Here is a 19,372-nt window from a genome sequence, read left to right as displayed (position 1 = left end):
AATTAATTGCAGTTAAAACATTGCAGATACCATGAAATCTAGAACCTAGACCTGTGCTGGACAGCTCTGGTCTCATGTCTGATCCTTTTGCACCTTGTGATAAATTACGTTTGCTCTCATAATCTCTGGTCCTAAATGTATAAATCTCTAAACTTTTCTATTTCCATCTGCCTTCCCTAGTCGTCTGTATTTTTCCCACAACGTATCCCATTCCCAATCCAGTATCTTACTCTCTCCAGACTTTCTGAAATAGGTTTAAATCATGACAGTTTCTACGACGAGAACCCAATACCAAAAAGGTGTCCATCTTTCTCGAGTGTCTCGTTTGCACACGGTCTAGCTGGCTGTAGGTGGGGGATTAACATAGCCACAACAATATGACCCATGGCGCTCGTATTCAGCTTGTTAAAAAAAATTGCAGTCTAAGGATTGTGCATAACTTAAAAAGGTTTGCGATGCATTGTGTTCTGTCTGATGGTTTCCGAACTAATACTATCGCAAAATGCATTGGTAAATGCACAAATATCTAAAAAATACCTAATCTACTTGCTAAAAATATTTTGAAGATATTCATGAGAAATATTTAATGAATAGAGATATGAGCTGCGTTACGTTAACTCAAATTAACCTGTTAAACATAGCACAATTTGCGTACAGCAACGCAATTACATTGCCATTTGCTTTTTGAATATGTCCGACGTGATGAAAATAGGTTAGTATTTTGGCCAGAAAGAATATTACTCTAACAATACTGCAATAAAAACAAGTATATAAGGGTTTGTAAAGTCCCTTTCATTGCAGGTGCCTCTGCACATATCAAGAAGTGACTTACCGTTCATGGTGAGGGTCTGCTGGGAGGTCCGGTGTCGAGGGGCGATAGTCCAGATAGAGTATGAAGTGGACAGAGCCTTTGGCACTCTTTTAATGCCCTGGGTGGTTCTGCAGTTACGTAAGAGGTACTTAAACCTTGGACATGGTGCTCAGGACAAAGAAGACTAATTAAAGCTCTGGTTCCATGACTTGTGATAGAAGTGATAATTGCCAGAATGGCCACATTCCAGCTAGATTTCTCTTCCATTCCATCAATGTGAACATTTAAATGTGAGTTCCGGTTGTGAGGGCAATTGCACAGATGGTAGGGAGCGACTCAAAAGCAAACAGCAGAGCGCCACACATTAGCATATCTCAGGATCTATCAGTGTTAATTTGCAAAGGCACGTTGTGTTAGAACGGTGAAAAATGTAAATAGGATAAAAAAATAAACATGTAAACTTGTCATTGATAGCTTCATTTTAAACCTAATAATAATAATACTTTATTGTTTGATTAATAAAAATCATTACAATGGCGATCATCCATACGCTAATTCCCACATTATAATAAAAGATAGAGGGGCATATTATCAAGGACTTTAGCGGCACTTTTCGCCGCTAAAGCTCAGATAATGCCATCACCCTATTAACAAGGCAGCGCAAACATGCATTAGCTCATGTTTGCTGCCTTTTTAGTAACACCTCGCTGTGCATCGCTAATTAGATGCAAAGTAGGCGAACATTCAGGAAACAACAGGAAAATGATCGCTGACCGCACCATCATTGTATTTACAAGCCGGCCGTGAAAAAGCTTAGCGATGTAAAAAAACGCGCTAAGCGTGGATATCGCCTAATACTAACGTCTGCCAAATTCTCGACTTCGCCATGTACATAATGGGAGGTGGATTGTAAGGTTACATCCACTTCTTCCTATTGACAACGTTTTCCTAAGCGCTGTTCAAACATCGCTGGTTTTCATGCGATGTTGATGACAATCGCCGTATATCTCCGGATTTCACATCGCCTGTTAAGCAAATCATTGCAAATACGCCGCTAACGTGGCGATGTGATCCGTCGATATACGGCGATAATGAGAAATGCGCTAGACTCGTTTAGCGATATTTATCGCTCGTTTTTGATAACATGCCCCAGAGTTATATACCAATAGATAGTTAAAATATGTGCACCCTCTAAAATTTGATTGGTTTCTAGGTCCATGATACTTGTTTTCTACTCGATTTATGGGTATCGTTAGTACAACCCTTAGTCGCTTAATTGCTTCAGATTTGGGGGACAGTAGTAGATGGTTGAAATGTATAACAAAAAATACTTAAAACAAAACGAATCATCACCCACAAAAATTTCATTAATTTTCTGATTCCATACTACTTGAATTAAACAGCATTTTGGAGGTGTCATAAAGTTAATTCAAACCAAAGGCCCTTCCAGTTGGTTCTCGATTGAGGGACATTAATAAACAATTAAACTTTACCTTCATTACTAAAAAGAGGACGTGTGATTTATCGCGAAGGTCCTGCTAGCAGATCCCCTGGTTCTGCACCTCTTTTTATAATAGGGCAAATCCATACAAGAGATAGCATGAGCTCTAAAATCAGAGGAAGTGCAAAGCCTTTGAGTTGGCAGCCGGTGTAACGGACAAGGCTGCTATCATTTAGAGCAATGGGAAATACTGGTTGTCATCTTTTTTTAATTAACCAAAGAGAAGGTGGTATTGTATATAGGGAAAGGCGCCCAACGGGTATATCCACCAAATATCTGTAGATCAGACTAATACGTACGGTGCTAAAAGGTGGGAAGAACCACCTGCCTCCCCAAATCTTGCAGCAAAAGCGGCAACTCAAGTACTAAGAATCCCTAGCACACGTTAAAGTAAATTACACATAGAAATGACAACAGTAGCATTAGTAAGTGTTAGACCTGGCACATTGGCGTGAGTCTCCCTTCCATTTTTCACTTTGCCTCATGTATTTTTTGCTGGTGTTAGCTGCTCAGGGCACTGTGCCACTGCTGTCCAGTGCCACAGTGCAAGTGCTCCCTATTGTAAATTGATGTATAATTTGGGATTCCATGATTGGTTGGTTTGGTTTACTTGTCAGACCCTAGTACAGTGCACCAGGAGTGCCCAGGGCTTGTAATCCAAATACTGCTGGTGGGCTTGCAGCACTGGTTGTGCCACCCACAGAAGCAGCCTGTAAACATGTGTCTAAGGTCTGCCATTGCAGAACCTGCGTGCAGTCTGGTACTGTCATGCAGACTGGGCAAGTGCACCCACTTGCCAGTCCCTAAACCTTCCCTTTCCTTCATATCAGACACCCCTATGGTAGGCCCAAGGGCAGGGTGCATTGTAAGGATAAGGTAGGACATGCCCTGGTGCGTGTGGCATGTTCTAATAGTGAATTACAGCCATTTTTGTTTTTCACTATTGCAAGGCTACCTGTTCTCCATAGGCCAGAATGGGCAGTTTGGTTATTACATCTTATAATCCTAACTGACTCAGAGAACATGGTAGAAATTCGAATTTAGTATGCCTGAACTCAGGATGATAAAATACATCTTTTAGTGAAGTTGGTTTTAACATTCTGTGTTTGAAAATGCCACTTTTAGAAAGTAGGAATTTTCTTGTCTAACCATTCAAACCTACCTCTGCTAGGCTGTGTGTATTCCTTTGTCTGGAGTTTGAGTGACAGGGCTGGGGAATTCCAGGAGACAGGGTGAGGTGTCCCAGTGGTGAATAGAGAGATCTGCATCCAGATGGGTGGGAGGAGTTTCACCTGGGACCTGAATAGGGCTGTGCCTGCCTTCCACAATGCTGGCTCAACCTCCTGGGGAGCGGCTGGTGTCTCTGCCCTGCACAGTGAATGAAGAGAAGGAATCCTGTCAACAAAGTGCTCCAGTGCTGTACTTGCGTTCCACAATGCTGGCTCCACCTCCTGTGGGGCATCTAATGTTTCTGCCCGGCACTGTGAAAGGAAAGGAGAGGTCTGGTAAACAGAGTGCTCAGGAACTGGTTTGGACTGGGCAAAGGCCCCTCTGCCTTCAGAGGACAAAGGATTTCTGGGTATAAATATTGGGACCCTGATCCCAAGAACTTGGATCACTTTGGGAAAACAAGAAGAATCTCTGCTGAGGGAGGAACCAGAAGAAGCTGAGGAGGAAACTATCCGTGAACCTGGGTGATTGGCCTGCAGTGGTTGCCTTACTGCCAAAGAGAGGAGAAAGGAACTTTGTGTGTACTTTTGCTCTACTTGTGAAGGATCTCCAAGGGCTTGGAAAAGAGCTTGCCTCCTGCTGAAGTCTCAGGAACAACAGACTTCACCCCCCAGCTCCCCAGAGTTCTTTGAAAGTGCCTGCTGCTGTTGTTGGGCCTTCTGAGGGACTGCGTGTCGCAAGGAGCTGGGAGCGCGACTCAAGAAGGAGAAGCGTGCCGCCGTCGGAGCTGTTGTCGTCGCATCTCGTAAAGTGTGTCGCCGCTGCAGCGTCACATCGAGCGGAAGCATCTTGCGTCATCCAGGAAGTGTCTCGCAACGCCGAAGAAGCGTGTCGCCATCGCAGCCATCGTAGCTGACGCATTGCACTGCATTAAGAGAAGAGTCTCGCATCGAGGAAGAAGCGTGTCGCCATCGCAGCCATCGTAGTTGTCGCATTGCACCGCATCAAGAAAAGCACTTTGCATCCACGGAGTAGCGTGCCGCCATCGGAGCTGCTGTCGTCGCATCGCGTAAAGGGGTGTCGCCGCTGCAACATTGCATCGAGCAGGAGAGTCTCGCAAACGTCGGAGAAGAGTGCCACTGCCAAGGCCGCTGTCGTCGCATCGCGTAAAGTGTGTCGCCGCTGCAGCTGAAGCATCGAGTCGAGTCTTCTCACAACATCGGAGAAGCATAACGCATCTGGAAGATCTTCACGTCTTTATTTCTTTTGCACCAGAACTTTGCCGCATTTCCATCGCTGAAACATTGCTTGTCGTGGAAGCGCAACGCATCTAAAAGGTACATTGACTTAAAGTGTCGCATTTAAGAACTTAAGAGAACTAAGCAAAATTCTACCATCTAAAGTAACCGTATTGTGTGTTTTTGTCATTTAAAGGTCTTGTGGTAAATCTATATAAAGAATACTTATTTTTAATATAAAACCTGTGTGGTGTCCATTTGTAGTGTTGTCACTTGGTTACTGTATGTGTTCACAAATGCTTTACACACTGCCTCTGAGATAAGCCTGTCTGATCGTGCCAAGCTACCAAGGGGGTGGGCAGGGGTTATTTTAGGAGTGTACTCCCCTACCCTGGCTGGAGAAGGAGGTCCCTATTTGTCACAAGTGCATACCTGTGCCAACTAGAGACCCCCAAGTCTAACAGTAAGTCAATGCACATATATTCACCAATGACAGTCGACACTTGATTCTTTTATTGGTCTTCAGTAGTCACTTCAGATCAGAAAGACATGAGACAACACGTGTTTCGTCGCTTCTTGTTAAGTATGTACATGTGACTTTTCAAGGCTTGACTGTCTTCAGGTATATTTTTTGAGCTGTGGTGATAATTCCAACCCACAGGTTACTACGGCACGGGATACCCGTATTGCTCTCAATTCAACAATACATGAGGTAGCTTGTTCTACCGTGTAGTCTGAGTTACATGTATGTCTTCCTCGTCACGTATACAGCTCTCCCGCCGAAACCTCGAGTACGAGCTTGTTGACAGGAGCGAACGCTGAGTTTGTTCCATTTGCCCCGTAGCTGGACCCTTCGTTCTTTGAGCAGTGCTGGGCAGAGACATACCACGTGTTTAATTGATTCCGTACTGGGTCCGCCCCCCCTGCACATTGTGTTACTGTTTATACAGCATCAACTATGTAGATGATGCAGAAAGGGCCACTCCCCCATCCTGAGGGACAAAACTCTTTTTTTGCAGAAAACTGCATTGGTGCAAGACAGGTATGGCACCGTGATCCCTGACTTGAACCCTGACATAATCGACCATGCATGTTTACGTTTTGCCAATTGTGCTCTGTCTGAGTGGAAGGACCAGAGACAAATGCTCTTCTTAATGTACATTTTAAGGACCTGCTGAGGTGACTTACTATCCCAAAATTCTTTCGCTTCAAAAAGCTGCAGGGAATTTTCTAGGAGACAACAATGTTTTCGTCCCAACTGACTGCTAGATATTTGCATGCCACAGCATTGCCTCCAAGTTTGCTATTCTAGACAAAGGTAGTTTATTGCATAGCTTGATGAAGGCTCCATCCCTAGCCACCCGTTGGTCTAAAAGGCCAAACTCAAGTCTTCTCTGGGCAGGAGATGAAGTTTTCGGCAAGCTCAACAATTTCTTGCTTGGGGGAGTCAGACCTGGGCTGGATAGACGTTTTGCTAGCGTTGTAAATGCTACCTGTAGGATCAGTGCTTTAGCTCCAACCTCTTGTCGATCTTCTAAAAAGGCTCACCTTTTGTCTATATGGACGCCTAGGTATGTATGGGAGGAGTCCCTTTCAATACCTTTACCATTGAACAGCCATCACCTCCTTGGTATTTTCTTGTCCTGTAGGTGACTGCCTTTGTTTTCATAGGTTTAGCTCCAGTTTATTTGAAGTTGTGCCAACAAAACAGCTGGTCAAGCAGCTACTGCAAGACTACCCTTGTGTGGCTAACCAGGACAAGTTCATCTGCATACAGCAATTTACTGACTCAAATGGTACACTTTTTTTGAGGGTGGCAGGTGATATCGTCAAATGATTGCGATACATCCCAAACAAAAAGATTAAAAAGAAGAGGGCCAGCACACACCTTTGTTTTGATCCACAAGATGTTTGTATTTTCCTTGAGATGTTAGTTCCCTCTCCCAATTTTATATGGATACATGTGTTTGTGTGGAGCTGGATGATAGCCACCAGTAGGGGAGATGGAATCCCTCATTTCTGTAGTTTGGACCATAATAGTCCCTTTGGCATGCGATCAAACGCTGCCTTAAAATCAACAAGCAGCAGTCAATTAGAGTTTTTGAGGCCGTCGCTTTGGCCTTCAACATTGATATTGCAAGCAGATTTGTTAAAGCTCCTGATTTTGCCACGAATCCTGTCTGGTCAAAGGGGAGTAGATTGTAAACCTGTTCTAGCAATAGGGACAAATCGTGGAAAATATTACAGTACCTAAGAGAATGCCAATTCCTCCACTATTGTCACTCAAGGGCGCTGGTATGAGTTGGTTTTCAACTCTTTAGGGAGACACTGGGGCAGAAGAAATGATTCTAGTTAGTACCTTCTCATGGTCCCTCGAATGGAATGGGGAATAACTGCATGAACCCCGAATTGCGAGGTAAACACTGCAGGTTTTCCCAGATTCCATGGAACATTCCCATCACATTTACCATCTGTTTTAGAAGGAGGTAGATTGAAGCACAGGAACCTTTGCAGATACTGTATGGTGGGCCATGTTGGGCAGCAGGCTCTGGGGCTGCCGTTGCTGCATTTAATGTTCCCCTGTTGATCTGAGAAAGGGAACACTTGTCTGACTGTCTGCTCATTGCCTCTGTCCCAGAGCCCCTAGAGCCTATTATGTATAGCAAACCTGAAAAAGAACAGGCATTCAGCTTGGGAGGGGATACAATAGATCACAGGCCAAATCCGCATGAACAATGAGTTGGGCATAGCTATGGGTACCATTTGCTCTTATCTAGCACTTCACTCTCTATGTTGTTTTTACATCATTTCCAGCCCCTGCACTCCCCTTTGCCGATTAGCAGTAAATAGGAGACTGTTGGGGGTCCAAAGGTTGGACAAGGGTCAAACAGATTATGTCTTTACAGTCAAATTGTGTCTTTCCATTTGTGTAAATGAACATATATGGGCACTTTATAGAACAGATTGGCAGTGCTAAAACACAATGGGTTCAGAGGAAATCCAAATGCACCCGCTGCACACTAGAGCACAAAATGTAGACTCTTTGCTTAACAACAGAGCTCTGGGTTAATCCTCATGAAATTAATAATGTCTCACTCTCCTCCCTGTGAGGCCCTGGAAAGTCTACAGTCACCACGAGGGTGGGATAGTGCCTTTGGGCCCGATTCACAGAACTAACTTAAGACAAAATCCTAAACTTACTACCATTTTGGCATTCACAGAAGGCACTTACTCATTTTGGTATTCACAGAAGACACTTACTCACTTCGGTATTCACAGAAGTTAGGAGTCCTAACTTTAGGACTCCTAAATGCCTTCTGTGAATACCGAAAGTCTTAAAATTATGATTTTTCTCAATTTAGGAGTCCTAAAGTTAGGACTCCTAACTTTACTACTACTAAACTGAGAAAAATCCTAATTTTAAGGCTTTCGGTATTCACAGAAGGCATTTAGGAGTCCTAAAGTTAGGAGTCCTAACTTTACTACTACTAAATTGAGAAAAATCCTAATTTTAAGACTTTCGGTATTCACAGAAGGCATTTAGGAGTCCTAAAGTTAGGAGTCCTAACTATACTACTACTAAACTGAGAAAAATGCTAATTTTAAGACAGGTGGTGTCAACCTCGTTACTTATAGGCATAGTCCCAGATGAATGGAAACTAGCCTTAGGAAAAACCACTGAAAACAAAGCAAAATATAGACTCATCTAATCTCTCCAATCTCGTCCAATATCACTACTACCGATATTGGGCAAAATCGCAGAAAGATTAGTCAACAGAGAACTGTCTAATTTCCTTGAAACTGCCACGATCCTCCATCCGCGGCAATCAGGCTTCCGTCCCAAGCTTTCAACAGAATCTACGCTTCTGAAAATATCGGACACACTAAAATCTATAGCTGACAAAGTCAGGAAGGCAGTCTTGATTTTGCTTGACTTGTCTGCCGCATTTGATACCATCTCACACAGCATTCTCCTTACAAGGCTAAAATCCAGTGGTATCTCTAACACTGTACTGGCCTGGATTAGGTCCTTTCTTACCAATCGTAGGCAAGCAGTGTCGCTTGGGTTGTTCCTCTCTGCCGAACGTCCCATCACATCAGGAGTCCCACAGGGCTCTTCTCTCAGCCCGCTGATAAAATATACATGGCCCCTCTCATCTCCTTGATATCTTCTTTTGATATTTAAGAAACAACACACAATTCATCGTATCCTTGTGCAAAGACTCCACCAATGCAGACCTCAATTTAAAACTATGCCTGTCTGAGGTCATCCAGTGGATGAAGGTCAACCATCTCAGGTGTACTACAGACAAAACCGAGATCCTCCTGATAGGAAAGAACAATCCCTTCCAGCCAAATTTTTGATGGCCGGAAGATGCAACAGCACCGCCTACTACTGTTAACCCCTTCGATGCTCATGACAGAGCGGTTCTGTCATGAGCATTGGTTGGGCTGTGCTTATGACGGAACCGCTCCGTCATGAGCACAGCCACTGGGAAAGCCACAACTTTCCCACACAAAAATGTGTGAAAAAATTCATTTTTTCAGCTAAAATTGAGGTTTGCAGGGGATTCTGGGTAAGGAAACGTTGGGGGATCCACGCAAGCCATACCTCCCTGGAAGCCCCCAGGTGTCTAGTTTTCAGAAATGTATGGGGTTTGTAGGCTTCTCTAGATGGCCACCGACCACCGGGCCAAAAACCCAGGTGACCCCCCTTGCAAAACCAGGTGGTTTTGCGATAGGCAATTTTGATGTCGCCTCACTACGTTTTGGGCCCATGACTGTCGCGGGTGCTTGGGCCTCCCACACAAGTGAGGCACCATTTTTACCAGGAGACCTGGGAGAACGCTGGGTGGTGGTAAATTTGTGTGAGCTCGGTGATGCCACAACTTTCCCATGCAAAAATGTGTGAAAAAAGCGATTTTTTCAGCTAAAATTTAGGTTTGCAGGGGATTCTGGGTAAGGAAACTTTGGGGGATCCATGCAAGCCATACCTCCCTGGAAGCCCCTGGGTGTCTAGTTTTCAGAAATGTATGGGTTTGGTAGGTTTCCCTAGATGGGCGCCGAGCACCGGGCCAAAAACCCAAGTGACCTCCCTTGCAAAACCAGGTGATTTTAAGATTGCCAATTATGATGTTGCCTCACTACGTTTTGGGCCCTTGCCTGTTGCGGGTACTTGGGCCTCCCACACAAATGAGGCACCATTTTTACCGGGAGACATGGGGGAATGCTGGGTGGTGGGAAATTTGAGTGGGCCTGGTGATGTCACAACTTCCCCATACAAAAATGTGTGAAAAAAGTGATTTTTTCAGCTAAAATTGAGGTTTGCAGGGGTTTCTGAGTAAGGAAACGTTGGGGGATCCACGCAAGCCATACCTCCCAGGAAGAACACGGGTGTCTTGTTTTCAAAAATGTATAAATTTGCTAGGTTTCCCAAGGTGCCCGCAGAGCTAGGGTTAAAAAACTACAGCTAGGCACTTTGCCAAAAAAGGGTAATTTTTTAATGCGAAATTGAGGTGTGACCACGTTGCGTTTTGCGCCATTTCCTGTCGTGGGCACTAAGCCGACCCGCACAAGTGAGGTACCATTTTTCTCGTAAGACTTTGGGGAATGCGGGGTGAGTGGAAATTTGTGGATCCACACAGATTTTGGAACTTTCCACCACAGAAATATGGGGAAAATGTGGTTTTTTTGACAATATTTTAGGTTTGCAAGGAATTTTGGGTAACAGACCCTGGTGGGAGGCAGTCAAGTCACCCCATTCTGGATTCCCCGGGTGTCTAGTTTTTAAAAATGTATAGGTTTGCTAGGTTTCCCAAGGTGCCCGCAGAGCTAGTGCTCAAAAACTACAGCAAGGCACTTTGCCAAAAAAAGGGTCTTTTTTCACTGCGAAATTGAGGTGTGACCACGTTACGTTTTGTGCCATTTCCTGTCGCGGGCACTAGGCCAACCCGCACAAGTGAGGTACCATTTTTCTCGTAACACTTTGGGGAATGCGGGGTGGGTGGAAATTTGTGGATTCACGCAGATTCCGGAACTTTCCACCACAGAAATGTGAGGAAAATATGTTTTTTTGATAATTTTGTAGGTTTGCAAGGGATTCTGGGTAAAAGACCATGGTGGGAGGCAGTCAAGTTACCCCATCCTGGTTTCCCCTGTGTGTCTAGTTTTCAAAAATGTATAGGTTTGCTAGGTTTCCCAAGGTGCCCGCAGAGCTAGGGTTCAAAAACTACAGCTAGGCACTTTGACAAAAAAGGGTCATTTTTCACTGCGAAATTGAGGTGTCACCACATTGCGTTTTGCACAGTTTCCTGTCGCGGGCACTAGGCCGACCCACACAAGTGAGGTACCATTTTTCTCATAAGACTTTGGGAAACGCGGGGTGCATGGAAATTTGTGGATCCACGCAGATTCCACAACTTTCCACCACAGAAATGTGGAGAAAATATATATTTTTTTTACAATTGTTTAGGTTTGCAAGGGATACTGGGTAACAGACCCTGGTGGGAGGCAGTCAAGTCACCCTATACTGGATTCCCCTGTGCGTCTAGTTTTCAAAAATGTATAGGTTTGCTAGGTTTCCCAAGGTGCCCGCAGAGCTAGGGTTGAAAAACTACAGCTAGGCACTTCACCAAAAAAGTGTCAATTTTCACTGCGAAATTGAGGTGTGACCACGTTGCGTTTTGCGCCATTTCCTGTCGTGGGCACTAGGCCGACCCGCACAAGTGAGGTACCATTTTTCTTGTAAGACTTTGGGGAACGCGGGGTGGGTGGAAATTTGTGGTTCCACGCAGATTCCGGAACTTTCCACCACAGAAATGTGGGGAAAATGTGTTTTTTTTAACCAGCTTTTAGGTTTCCAAGGGATTCTGTGTAACAGACCCTGGTGGGAGGTAGTCAAGTCACCCAATCCTGGATTCCCCTGTGCGTCTACTTTTCAAAAATGTATAAGTTTGCTAGGTTTCCCAAGGTGCCCGCAGAGCTAGTGTTCAAAAACTACAGCTAGGCACTTTGCCAAAAAAGGGTCATTTTTCACTGCGAAATTGAGGTGTGACCACATTGTGTTTTGCGCCGTTTCCTGTCGCGGGCACTAGGCCGACCTGCACAAATGAGGTACCGTTTTTCTCGTAAGTCGTTGCGGAACGCGGGCTGGGTAGAAATTTGTGGATCCACGCAGATTCCGGAACTTTCCACCACAGAAATGTGGAGAAAATATGTTTTTATGGGACAATTTTTTAGGTTTGCAAGGGATTCTGGGTAACAGACCCTGGTGGGAGGCAGTCACGTCACCCCATCCTGGTTTCCCCTGTGTATCTAGTTTTCAAAAATGTATAGGTTTGCTAGGTTTCCCAAGGTGCCCGCAGAGCTAGGGTTCAAAAACTACAGCTAGGCACTTTGCCAAAAAAGGGTCATTTTTCACTGCGAAATTGAGGTGTCACCACGTTGCGTTTTGCACAGTTTCCTGTCGCGGGCACTAGGCCGACCCACACAAGTGAGGTACCATTTTTCTCATAAGACTTTGGGAACGCGGGGTGCATGGAAATTTGTGGATCCACGCAGATTCCAGAACTTTCCACCACAGAAATGTGGGGAGCATTTGTTTTTTTTGACAGTTTTTTAAGTTTGCAAGGGATTTTGGGTAACAGAACCTGGTGGGAGGCAGTCAAGTCACCCCATCCTGGATTTCCCTGGGTGTCTAGTTTTAAAAAATGTATAGGTTTGCAACATTTCACTAGGTGCCGGCAGAGTTGGGTGCCGATTACGATCCGGTAGAAAAAATCCCCGTGCGACTCATATCCGGTCTTTTTACCGTACGAATCGTACAAGTTCCGTACAAACTGGCAATCACGATTCGCATGGTAAAAAGTCCATACGAACCGCATTCGGAATCATTCCCCACACGTCTTCGGGTCGGAAAATGTGTCCGACACGTCCTCGGACGATTTACCGTACAAACGTGAAAAGTCAAGTCCGACCGAGGAATCACGATCCCACCCGTGCGTCCGAACTCACAACCGTATGGTAAAAACACCGTCCGCACCGAACTCCCATTGCAACCATGGAGATATGTGCCCACATACGCGCCAAACACTCCCCCCAGCATCCATACGTTCGAGTCGTACTCCCCGTTAATGTACACCCCCCCCTGTATGTACACCCGTGTACGTGTCGAACCCCCACCCGTGTATGTACACCCCAGTACGATCGAGTCGTACCCCCACCCCTCTACGTGTCATACCCCCGTGTACCTACACCCCACTACGTTCGAGTCGTACCCCCACCCCTGTACGTGTCATACCCCCGTGTACCTACAGCCCAGTACGTTTGAGTCGTACCCCCACCCCTGTACGTGTCGTACCACCGTGTACCCACACCCCAGTACGTTCGAGTCGTACCTCCACCCCTGTATGTGTCGTACCACCGTCTAAGTACACCCCAGTACGTTCGAGTCGTACCCCCACCCCTGTACGTGTCGTACCACCGTGTACCCACACCCCAGTACGTTCGAGTCGTACCCCCACCCCTGTACGTGTCGTACCACCGTGTACCCACACCCCAGTACGTTCGAGTCGTACCCCCACCCCTGTACGTGTCGTACCACCATCTAAGTACACCCCACTACGTTCGAGTCGTACCCCCACCCCTGTACGTGTCGTACCACCGTGTACCCACACCCCAGTACGTTCGAGTCGTACCCCCACCCCTGTACGTGTCGTACCACCGTGTACCCACACCCCAGTACGTTCGAGTCATACCCCCACCCCTGTACGTGTCGTACCACCGTCTAAGTACACCCCAGTACGATCGAGTCGTACCCCCACCCCTCTACGTGTTATACCCCCGTGTACCTACACCCCACTACGTTCGAGTCGTACCCCCACCCCTGTACGTGTCATACCCCCGTGTACCTACACCACAGTACGTTCGAGTCGTACCCCCACCCCTGTACGTGTCGTACCACCGTGTACCCCCACCCCTGTACGTGTCGTACCACCGTCTAAGTACACCCCAGTACGTTCGAGTCGTACCCCCACCCCTCTACGTGTCGTACCACCGTGTACCCACACCCCAGTATGTTCGAGTCGTACCCCCACCCCTGTACGTGTCGTACCACCGTGTACCCACACCCCAGTACGTTCGAGTCGTACCCCCACCCCTGTACGTGTCGTACCACCGTGTACCCACACCCCAGTACGTTCGAGTCGTACCCCCACCCCTGTACGTGTCGTACCACCGTGTACCCACACCCCAGTACGTTCGAGTCGTACCCCCACCCCTGTACGTGTCGTACCACCGTCTAAGTACACCCCAGTACGATCGAGTCGTACCCCCACCCCTCTACGTGTCATACCCCCGTGTACCTACACCCCACTACGTTTGAGTCGTACCCCCACCCCTGTACGTGTCATACCCCCGTGTACCTACACCCCAGTACGTTCGAGTCGTACCCCCACCCCTGTACGTGTCGTACCACCGTGTACCCACACCCCAGTACGTTCGAGTCGTACCCCCACCCCTGTACGTGTTGTACCACCGTGTACCCACACCCCAGTACGTTCGAGTCGCACCCCCACCACAACCTCCTAAGTACGGAGCGCACCCCATGCCCCAACATCACAACCGCATGTACGAGTCGTGCCAAGCCACACACAAGGACAGCACCGTACAACCAAATGGCCCATCTACACACCGTACACACGCTCAAAACGCACGTACACAACCAGGACAAAACAAAACAACACAAGAATACACTATTCGAATGGCACAAAGCCACTAAACATGGCCAACAAACACTAAAAAAACACATACACTGACCTGCAACTGCCAAAAACAAACAGTGGCCCTAAACACCACCACTCCTCATAACACACCCACCCAAACTTCAAACACAGCCACACCCACCAATGGACCAATAAAAAGGGCCCACACACACAAACCATGAGCCTTTGCAACAGACTCACTGCTGCCAGACACCACAGACAACTTACAGCACCTTACTACAAGCTTCACCACACCTTACACTTGCACATCTCCACACAACCCCCTTCACAAACACACCCTCATCACATTCACACACACACACACACCTGCACAACCACACCCACACACCCACAACCATCCACACCCCCCCCCACCATCCACACCCCCCCCCCACCATCCACACCCACACCCCTCACCATGCCCACTACCAAGAATCCAAAGTTCAGTAACCGAGAGTTGGAGGTTCTTGTTGATGAAATCCTCAGAGTCGAGCCACAGGTCTTTGGAACATTGGTCAGAAACACCAGCATGGTAGCAAAAACAGCCATGTGGCAGACCATCATCGATGCTGTGAATGCTGTTGGGGACACCAGAAGGACCAGGCAGGAATGCCAGAACAGGTGGTACGATCTGCGGAGGAGGGTCCGAGCCAAGAGGCAGGAGGAACACGACCAGGCCAACGCCACCGGAGGAGGGCCCTCCCGCAGACCCGTACACTACCAGCCCTGGGAGGAGAGGGTGATGGCCATACTGCCGGTGGAGGCAGTCGAAGGATTAGAAGGACTCCGAGACCCGGGTGAGTACACAAACAACGCACCTCACATGGGGGGAACGGCATCCACAACCAAAATCACTAACAGGCACGCAACCACCCCAAGCCATCGCATGACTCAACCACACTCCATGAGCACGCACATGCCACTGCTGCCACCATGCCCCATGCACCCAGCTGGACAATGTCAAGTCACAGGCCACAGAAGACACCAACACATGACACGGTAACCCGGATGGCGGGAGGCTGGGCCCCAAAAATCACATAGTGCAACTCCAAAGCAGACAACAATGCCCTCTGCCCATATGGCCTAGGTCACAGCCAGACAAACAGTGTGTCCCAACACAGGAATGACTTGCCAGCAAATGGCGGACGCCTTGCATCAACACATGGGGGTGAAGGCACTGATTTGCACATGACAGCAGCTAATGAACAGCCAACATTGTGAAAGAGTGGCAGCACACACCACCACAGCAGCAGCGCACAGACACACATCACACCCAATGGGTGCCTGGAGATCAGAAACAAACTCACATCAACAAGCCAAGGGCCACTCAAAGATCTGCTAACAGTGTGTGCCCAGGAAGCTGGGCTGAGGTGACAGAGGGTGACACACAGAGGGAGGGAGAGGGGGACAGAGAGGGAGGGAGACACAGGGAGAAGGACAGAGGGAGGAGGCTGACACACAGAGGGAGGGAGAGGGGGACAGAGAGGGAGGGAGAGGGGGACAGAGAGGGAGGGAGACGGACAGAGGGAGGAGGCTGACACACGGAGGGAGGGAGAGGGGGACAGAGAGGGAGGGAGAGGGTGACAGAGAGGGAGGGAGACACAGGGAGACGGACAGAGGGAGGAGGCTGACACAGATGGAGGGAGAGGGGGACACAGAGGGAGGGAGAGGGGGACAGAGAGGGAGGGAGACGGACAGAGGGAGGAGGCTGACACACGGAGGGAGGGAGAGGGGGTCAGAGAGGGAGGGAGAAGGGGACAGAGAGGGAGGGAGAGGGGGACAGAGAGGGAGCGAGACACAGGGAGAGCAAATCAGCCGTGTGGCGTGTGCGAATGTCTGCTCGTCAGCAGGTAGACTGCGTGCATGTAGACAAGGGTGGCCAGTCCCAGAACCCCCCCTCTTCCCCATGGCAAAACACAGGGCCATGTCACAACCTGTTCACGAGCACAACGACAGCTACCTGGACCATATAAGTGTGTGGATCTACTCCATGTGCACATGTACAGTGCTACACGGAAGGCGCCAATGCATGGCTCGCCACACCTGCCCACTCCACTGCTGACTGCAGTCACACTTGACGCAGCAAGGAAGACCGTGCCACACATAGTTAAAGGGGCCAAAGTGGTGCCCAAGGGACACACCCATGCACAAGTGCACTGTGAGTGGAATGCAAGACAGATCCAAATGCCAAGAGGAAATGTCCCAACTTTGAAACTGATGAAACATGGATGTTGCATGGACCAAAATTAACATTGTCTCTCTCACACACAGGTCAACGTCGTGGTTCACCCCCCAACACTGGGGGGAAGACTCACAGGACCCGGATCTGCGGGAGCCCGATCCCACCGGCAGCGACCACTCTCACCACTCTGTGGACGACCCCGACCGACTTGGCCCCTCTGGTGTCCAACCACCTGCAGCACCTGCGTCAGGTACAACTGTGCCAACCACCACCCCCACTCCTGCCACATCCCAGGAGACACCCAGGATCCCTGCCCCAACACCACAATGCAGCCAGGCTGGCCAGGAGGGACACGGTGTCCCGGGCACCCAGGAGGAGGCAGGCGACAACGCCAATGCCACCCCTCAGGGGTCCCGGAGACCCGATGTACCCACAAGGGCAGGCCAGGTGCAAGTGGGCAGGGGTGGTGGGAGTGGAGGACGGCGGAGGCACGAGCCTGACCAGTTGGCTGGGGAACCGGTATTTGCCCATGTCCGTGACATCATGGACACATACCGGCAGGACACCACGGGCATGGCCCAGGTTGTGTCCACCCTCAATGAGATCAAGGGGACCCTCGATGAGATGAAGACCCAGCAGGCCCAGCAACATGCCTGTCTACTGCGACACCAACGGAGGATGGAGGACAGACAGGCTGAGCAAGTGACGGCGTTCCAGGGGATTCACGATACACTCCGTCGGATGGCCGACAACATGGCCGACCCTCCCTGTGCCAGAAGGCGGAGAACATCACCACCCACAGGGAGGGATCAGGAGGAGGAGGAGGAAACATCCGATGGAGCATCCCAGACGTCGTCACGGCCTGCTGCTGAGGGTCCCCGCAGGAGGCCGGGTCGTCCACGGAAAGGACCGTGAGGGTCGGCGCTACATCACCATCTCCCAGGACACCTGGCCTGGCACCTGGCCCACTGGACCAACAGCATCACAGCATCAAGAGACATTCTCTGCCACATGGCCCTGCTGGTCACTGGCTGACCAATGTTGACAAAGACTGTGGCATGGACTCTGAGGATTTCAAATGGCAAGGACACCAACTCCCCTACTGAACTTTGGATTCCAAACTCCCGGAAAGCCCCTCACTTTGTCCCCCCCCCCCCAATAATAAATCACACTATGAAGAGTAGATGCCTGCTGGTTGCATTATTACCTAACATGTGTCTTGTAAAGTCTAAACATGCCTGAGTCATCTTTTGTCTTCAACCATCCACACCCTGGGGCCTGAGTCGGGCACAGGACACATGGGTCACAGTGTATTAGGCAAGACAGACATGGAGCACCATACACACCCGTGATGGGCCCAACCAGCTGATGGGGTGGCCGAACAACCGTGCTGACAGACACATTGAGTACAGCAACAGTCATGCGCAGAGGTCAGGGATCCAGTCCAGTGTCCTGGGGGGCACCCAGGTATGTGTAGACAGGTGGCAGAACCATGTCCTGCAAGCTTGAGTCCGGTGGATGCAGAGAATGGGGTCCTGGACAACGTTGGATGCATGGGGATGGCACATGTCACAATACCCACACAGTCATGGACATCATGGCCAATACACAGTCTCAGCCCACACACACAGCATGCATCTTGGTACTCGACACATTGACACATAGCCACAATCAGGGAATACCATGCCAGACATGCTGGATGCACCGTGGCAACACACCAGCATTGACTGAGAAGAGGCACCTTGGAGGCATAGGGACACCTTTATTAGTCATATTTTCGGGATTGCAGAGGCAACTTGAAGTACACATGAACACATCATGTGGAGTAACATGTGGGTCCAACACTGGCACCCCCCTTCTGCAGCACAAATGCGTGTTCGCCATGGAACTGGCACACAAGCGTCGGCTAACAGCTAAACACCCACAGCTGCTCACGGAGAGCCTGCCATACACCATAGATCCGCTGATGTGGAAGTCCCACACCATGTCAAGCCAATGCTAACCGTATGTGTCCGAGGGCAGTGTCACACACATTGATGCCATCATCACAATCCCCTATCCCATCACTGATGACTGTCAACCAGGCAGACCATCTATTCAGGTGTACACAGCTGCATGTCGTGTCCCATGGTGATGCTACATGGCTGCAGAGGAACCAAACATCGACAGGGGCAGTGTGCATACATTGTGAACAACTGCCACACCCAATACACCCCAGATGCATCCCTTACCCTATGGAGACTTCCAAACGTGTCCGTGCCTGTAACGCTGAGTCAGCCCACGATGTCATGTCCATGAGGAATAGCAGTGCCACAACAATGCAAGCAGCAGACGGCATGCGCAAGTACCTGGGGAAGAGAGACACACAAGAAGTCAGCAACAAAAAGCACAGCCACTTGCATGTGCATTTACTCGACACATGTATGGATGACAACATGCTAGGTCACAATTATGACTGGGGAAATACAACCATCACTGCCACCATCACTCCAGTGACACACCCACACACACCTCTGACTCACGTGCCATACATGCAGGTGGACACACACATCACAACACATGCCACACGGGGACCAATGCGTGCACACTCAGACACTGGTACTCACCACTAAGCAAAGAAGTTGCGTATGAGCCGAGTCCGGATGTCCTCTTGCGGCTCCACATCCTCCACATCACTAGCCCCATTGCCAAGCCCTTCGTCCTCCACGG

The 19,372-nt window shown here is 48.9% G+C and overlaps 1 protein-coding gene across 1 annotated transcript in view; it reads right to left on the bottom strand.

Annotated features, from left to right (window-relative positions):
* The window catches only part of LOC146816609 (cysteine-rich venom protein-like), a 559,639-nt gene that overhangs the window by 266,474 nt on the left and 273,793 nt on the right, over positions 1-19,372 (bottom strand). The window lies entirely within an intron of this gene.

Source organism: Triturus cristatus, chromosome 6, assembly GCF_964204655.1.
Source record: "Triturus cristatus chromosome 6, aTriCri1.1, whole genome shotgun sequence".
In the NCBI taxonomy this organism is placed as follows: Eukaryota; Metazoa; Chordata; class Amphibia; order Caudata; family Salamandridae; genus Triturus; species Triturus cristatus.
Note: the sequence above shows the minus strand (reverse complement) of the source record. Positions and strands in the feature narration are given on the sequence as shown.